This window comes from Lygodium microphyllum, chromosome 5, assembly GCF_053477565.2.
Source record: "Lygodium microphyllum isolate KBCC chromosome 5, Lygodium_microphyllum_v1.1.10, whole genome shotgun sequence".
In the NCBI taxonomy this organism is placed as follows: domain Eukaryota; kingdom Viridiplantae; phylum Streptophyta; class Polypodiopsida; order Schizaeales; family Lygodiaceae; genus Lygodium; species Lygodium microphyllum.
In genome coordinates, this window is record NC_141139.1 from 148,037,798 (window position 1) to 148,044,933 (window position 7,136).

General features: G+C 37.9%; 1 pseudogene; it reads right to left on the reverse strand.

Annotated features, from left to right (window-relative positions):
- Nucleotides 1-3,410: 3,410 nt before the first annotated feature.
- LOC148036516 (large ribosomal subunit protein eL13z-like) lies at nt 3,411-6,864 on the reverse strand (annotated as a pseudogene).
- Nucleotides 6,865-7,136: the final 272 nt, after the last annotated feature.

Below are 7,136 nucleotides of genomic sequence, written 5' to 3' on the forward strand. Positions count from 1 at the left end.
GATGGACCAGCTGGTACCGATCTTGCCATTCCTTGTAACTCTCTGGGAAACTAATGCAGAACACGTAAGGCACTAGGAGGAAGAACAAGTGCAGTTGAACTTAGGAGGTGGTTGAACAATTGAGACTTTTGTAGGCAAGTGAAGCAAATTTGAAGGCATTAGGTATTACTTTAGAGCCATTTGCAATTTAATATTCTCACTCGTGCTTATTCAATGGAGAACTTCCAACCTTGCTCAGGTGGATTTTTTTTTCTTTGGAGTACTCAAATGCCAAGATATTTCTTTGAAAGACCATGGCATTGTACCTAGACAATAAGATGGCAACTTGGTAGTTGGATACCTGAGGAATATTCAGAAGGATCTTTATTAGTATCACGGCTGGCAAGTTCAACATTAGTGTCATCTGTAGTGACAAACTTTTGGGCATGTTTGAAAGAAATTGGTTTGCAGTATACTTGAATAGTACACACCTTCCTTGATTGTTCAGGGGCAGTAGATTACGGATTGTCCATTTCATTGGTTGAAAGTTACTTTGCACCTGAAGACTTGGCTTTTGCTGGTTTTCTTGAGAGAGGTCAATTGTTGTGGTTGGTTCATGCATTGTAGGATTACAGATTTGGAGCACATGTTCATGGCAGTAGCATAACTGAAGTAGAAAGCACTTTAGCATAACTAAAAAAAGACACAGAAACAATTCTTCCACACTTGATGATGATGCCCTCATACTTGCAAGATCAATGTTGGATTCAGAGAAATTGATAGGTTCTAAATCATTACTGCCATGATGGAGCATGTGGGAAAACTAGATAGTTTACATGGCCATCAACTTGCTGAAGATTATGAAGGATTGAAGTCTGAGTTTCTATTGTGGCTTATTATCATATCACAAGGAACATAACCTAGTTCATCATTCAGAATTGAGCCATCTGTAGGAATGCCAATTGTGTATGTGTTGTCTATTACATGCTAACATGAGCGAGCAGGGCATATCATTTACAAAGCCTATCTACATGAGTTGACAAAGGTCTTGTTGTGATTGATGAAAACCATTTGGGATAGCATTTGCTCCACTGTGTATACTTTCTTCTAAGCCACAACTATTGGGAATGAAGAGGCTATATTGATGTTGAGGATCTGCATCAGACAAGGATACACTTGAATTCATTCCATTCACTCGAAGTGGTAGAGTCATAGCTTCTTTCTTCATAGCATTGGTATTTGGGTTTTTTCAATTTAAAGTATCTTGGCTAGGAAACATACGGTACAAGTTATGGAAACTGAGATCAATAGCTCCAGCTCTAGTGAACAAGGTTGGATTCAAACACAAGCTAATATTGATAAACTTGGAGCTTTAATTGATCGGTATATTTCTCTTATGAAGATGGATAGAGAAAAAGGAGCAAGACTTGAATCAAGTATGGATTCTCATCACCCTGAGTATTATTAGCAGCATGATGAGTACTATGGCCATGATGAGTATTTTCATGGGCATTATGCACTAGATGCTTATGCTTATGGCCAACATGTATATGCTGATGCTACACACTATGACCTGCATGCATATTATGAATATGGATAGTAGCAATATGCAAATGAGCATGAGCATTATGCAAGTACATCTGGACAATAAGTTAATGCTTATAGATATGATGTACCATGTCATAATGTAGAGTATCATCCCATTGAACCTTGGCAATAGGATGGCTATTATGGGAAACATGCTTATGCTTATGAGCATCCACCCTTTCAGCAACATAGTCATGATTAGACATGTGAACTTTCCTTAATTCAACAACCCAATTCTTATGGACATGACAATAATGGTCATGATTATCAGTACTCTTCTAGTTTTGATGAGCAACAAGTTCATAACTACCATGGTATCCTATATCCCAATCAGTTCATAGCTCATGATCACCCAAATGTAATGATGAGTTATTTTCAAGGTGTTGATGATGAAGAAGAGAGCAATGAGCAAGTTGAGCAGCAAGAAGGGGATAATGAGCAACATGATCAATAAGAAGATGTACATAGTATAGGAAATCATGTTGAGTTGATGAAGGAAAATCATGCTGAGATGATGAAGGAAATGCATCAAATGAGAGCCACGATGGACACACTTAATGCCAATCTCTCTAAGTGGTTGGAGATTCAACCGAAGGGAAAAGAGCAAGAAGACCAAGAAGATGTACAAGAAGGGAACAGTGAAGAGCAAGATGTGCAAGAAGGGAAAAGTGAAGAGTAATATGTACAAGCTCATGACATATTAGCTAAAGAATCACATGAGGCACTCATAGATATGGATGGTTATGCTGAAGGTTTTAGACTCTTGGAGAAACCTCATGATGACCTTCTTGAGCATCAGTTTACACTTAATCAAGATTTACAACAGCCATTGAACGCATTTGATAATGAGTACCTTGATCATGGTTATGATGATTGGTATATGTCTGATGATGATGTAATACATGATTTTCATACATGAAGATGAAGATGGCATTGTGCTTCCCTATGATCCGGGAGATTATGGATATGATTATGGACTTGATTATGGAGATACTTCATTGTATCCATTTGATCCGGGTGGATTGGAGTATGTGGTTGATGGCCATTCTCTTCTCTTGGACAATCATTATGACGAAATACCTCTTGATTGAGGAGGCTAATAGATTGCTTGGGATCTCATTTAGACCATCATCCATCTTGTGGGAAATTTCTTTTTTTGGTACACTCTTTTGGCTGAAGATTGGTTATCTATGGCTATATTTTAATGCAAAGAAGATTGCAGATAGCTCACTGTTTTACACCAAATTTTACTCTGAACTCTAAACAGCCAAACCCAACCTACATGGGCTGAAAGCACTTACCAGCTCCATTTTGATGTGTAGCATACCTTGATTGGAGTTGTCTACAGAAAGTTATCTCATATTTACTACATCAAGGTCCTATCCACTCCTTGCAAGCTTCATCTTCTTAGAGAATATGGGTCAAGATTTAAATTTTATCATTCCCCAATCATTTCTATATATCATACTTGATCAATGACCCTTTATACATCAACGACTACCCGCCATTCCATCAAATAACCCTTGTAATGTCGGCAGTAGAGTAGTACTTTGGTCTGCTTCTACCCTATCTTTTTGTAATAAGTGCCCAACTTGTTTTTGAGGGCAAAAACCTTTGGGTGGGGATATAATGTAAGAGAGGGGAATTAAAATAATTAGGATAAAATAGCAACTACACTAGCTGGTGTAAAATGCGTAAGGGACTGGATTTTTGACCATCAAGTTATAATAATACAAGTCTCCCTCATCTTCTCCCTCTCTCTAGCTTTCATGGCTATCTCCTCTCTCTTTATGTCTTTCTCTCTCCATTTCTAGTCTTTCTCTCTCCTTGTCACTCTCTTTCTCTTACTTTTGCTTCTCTTCTTCTCTCTCTTCTGCAATATTCTCTCTCCTCTTTCTCTCTCCCCAATCCTCTCCTTGACACAACTCCTCTAGGGAAATATCACCGAAAGTTTTATCAGCTGCCATACCTTGCCAAGACCTTGGCACATTTGCATAATTTAAGAGCCATAACATGATATATAAAGGTGCCAAATATAGTAATAAATGTCATTTTCAACTTATCTTCCTCTACAGTAGCCATTTGATTATAACAGGCAAAGCAATCCATAAACGAATAGATATCCCTACCCACTAACTGATCTAGAATATGATCAATAAATGGCAGAGCATAGTAATCTTTGATCATTTGTTTACTAAGTTTCTTCCTAAAATCTACACAAATTTGGATTTGATTATTTTTCTTTTTTTTTATAACTACTAGTGAATACCACTCCATGTGTTGTATAGGAAATATTAGGCCAACCTTACACAATTTTTGTAACTCCTTAAATAGTTTGTCCCTTAGCTCAAAAGGCATACATCTCACTTTCTATCGAACAGGATGGCTACCTCATTTAGGGGGATAGTATGCATAGCTAGACTAGGAGGAATACCCCTTAGCTCATCATAGTTCCAAGCAAAAACGTCACAAAATTCTTGGATCAAGGACACATATTCCTTCCTCTCTTCCATACTAAACATAGATCCTAATTTAATCGATAGTGGCTCATCCGATGTACTAAGATCTAGCTCAATCACATCCATGTCTCTTATTTTTCCTTGAGCTTCTATCGACTCATTCAAAGTCATTTAGTAGACATCTTCTATAGTGGACCCCTCTCTTGATTCATTGTTTGACAAAGTCTTAATGCTATAAGGATTCTCTAATGTATCTAATTCTATCAAAGATAAGGGTATTCTCTCACTTTGAGGATATTTAGGATATGCATCCGCTATTATGCATTTGGCACCTCCACCAAAAATTAGATGACCAATTAGTATATCAACTTGGCAATCAAATTGCAAGATCGATGGCCTTCCTAATAATACTTGATAGCTTGGCCGCCTTGCAAACCTAATAGGCCTAAAGTCCAAAATACATGGTTCACAAGTACATCTTTTTATAGGTTTTGAGCTTTGGTACACACCGCTCCCTTTGCTTATGGGATTTGGTTACATGTGCCTCTAGAACCACATATATTTTAACAAAATATGGTAGGTGAATTGGGTGGTCATCCTCTATCAACTCCCATGACAACACCATAGTAGAAAACCCAAGAATCTCTCTTAACAAAAGTTTTAGGATCAACATCACAGAAAGCAAAACAAGGACTCTTGTATCATTTCCTTCCAATTGAGAGCTCAATCTAGCCTTATAATAGTTCAAATATTTAGTTTATTGATCTACTTATTTTATAGGAGCGATAACTTGCTGCACGAACTACCATTGCAAGTATTGTCACTGCAAGGACTATAGGACTGCGAGTAATGAATTGTTTATTGTTCCATATTTGTATACCAGTTGGAAAAACATACATTTCACATAGTCTTCTATGATAGAACACTACAAAGTTTCAATAAATGTTGTAGGATCATAAGTATCGCTAGGAAAAATGCAAAACTATAGGCAACCAATTGCCTCTTTCTATTCCATATATGTATTCAGTGCAAAATGCATACATTTTAGCACACTCTTCCTAGACAAGCACTACAAAGCTCTAGAACCCAGTGTGGAGTGGTGAATACTGCTATGGGGACTCCAAGACGACGAGATAACAAATTGCCTTTTCGTTCTAGATTTGCAATTTTATTACTTCTACTTCTGAAGCTCCTTCAAACTTTTCATCGAGTCAATTCATATATATAGCCTTTAATACTAGTACATTATCTTTGCAACATACCGATCCTTCAATCACCAAAACTTGTTGAAAAATGCATGGATCTAGAGCATGGCTATGGTGGATGGAACACAAAGACAATGTTCATGAAGACATAGATTAGATAGAACAATTGTTACTCAAGTGAATTAGGTTTCAAGATGGAAGCTTGGACTCATAACACAATCTTAGGTATGACACTGACTATGACTGAAAGGACAAAGTACTATTGTATTGCATCATAAAATTATAAGAAGTACGTCACTTTATAGGCTCATCATGGTTCCCTCTTTCTCCATTGTGCATATGGGATTCATGACATCTCTTCTTGGAGAATACATCATTTGTCATTTCTCAACACCCCCCCTCAAATGATGAGTTCCTACACTTGTTGGCTTTTGCCCCCCCTACATGATGACATGGACCAGGAGACTAGCTCATAGGCAGTCTAGTCAAGTTAAAGCTTGAAACTTTACATCTTTGGTAAGGGTTTGGTTTTACAAAGCAAATCCACTAAGGGAAACAAAATACACTATGGGAAAAACATAAGATCCACTATGGGAAAGATAATTTCTTCAAAACAATCTATTAGAGTTATTGTTGATGGCGAAAGCATCTTCTTCTTCTCTTTCATTCATGAACTGATTCTAATGGCTACCATTTTGCACTAGTTGTGCTCTTTTATGGTGGAAACATTCACTGGCTATATGATCAGTCTTGCCACAATAATGACATGTCATCCAATCTTTGTTGTCGGAATTGAATATTTTCAATCAATTACAATGGAAAACAACCAAAGTCAGGAATTTTCACATTCTTTGTTTATGATACAATTAATCGTAGGAGTTTGCTAGAATTCCTGAAAGACTTTTCTGTCTCTTCAAGACAATGGTTTTTCTATTCTCTTGTCCATGCCTCAGCTACTTTGTTCAATTTCTCCTTTACAACAACCAAGATTTCCTTGAGATCACCATCATACTTATAGAATTCTAGTTAAGCACCTCCAAGTATCTTATCAGAAACCTACTTTCCTATCATCCGTCCATTCATTCTTTCCAAGCAAATTTTTGCATAAGCCTCGTTGTCTTTCATATCATATGTTACATGTACGATTTCAAGCACTAACTTCTCTCTCTTGATGAGAAGAATAGGACCCTGTATCTGTGTGGCATTTGCTAGTTCTTCTGGACTAGCATCACTAGCCTTGGTCTTTCGAGATCGAAGAGGAAAGACAATCATCTTGGCTTTTCACGTATTCAACCTTTGCACATTAGACTGCAAACTCTCGAGGCATCGATTCTTTCTGCGATGGTCTACAAAATACGTATAGTGGGTACAAGCCATTTGGAAACCCTAGCACTCTTGAGATCTTCCAGAGTAAATCCACAACCTACCTTGACCTTCACATTGTACTTGAGTTTTTGAGAGTGAACCACATGCGTGAATGGACCATTAGTAGGGCGTGGAAATATTCGAACAACCTTCTTTTGACAAGGAAGGCATCTGCACTTCTTATGAGCTGACTAGTTAAACTAGGTCTTCATGTAAGATTGCCAATCCTTCTTGAAGTGTCCATTCGGGATGACATTGTTATACTTCATCCTCCTTTTGTGGATTGGTATTGCCTGTGGAGCTTCATGGCCACGAAGCACATCTCCTTGACAAAGCCTTTCTTCTTGCCCAGGTAAAATGATTTCTTGGTGTTTCTCAATTGCGGTGGAGGAAGTAGCAGTTGCTGTGGCACGCAGAAGGGTCAGTCTTGTACTCTGCCTGAAGGTGGCAGGGCTTGCCATGAGCAGGAAATGGGCATGGATTTGTAGAGAAGAGAATTGAGTGCAGGAGGAGGCCGATTTCTCTATACTATTGGTGCTCA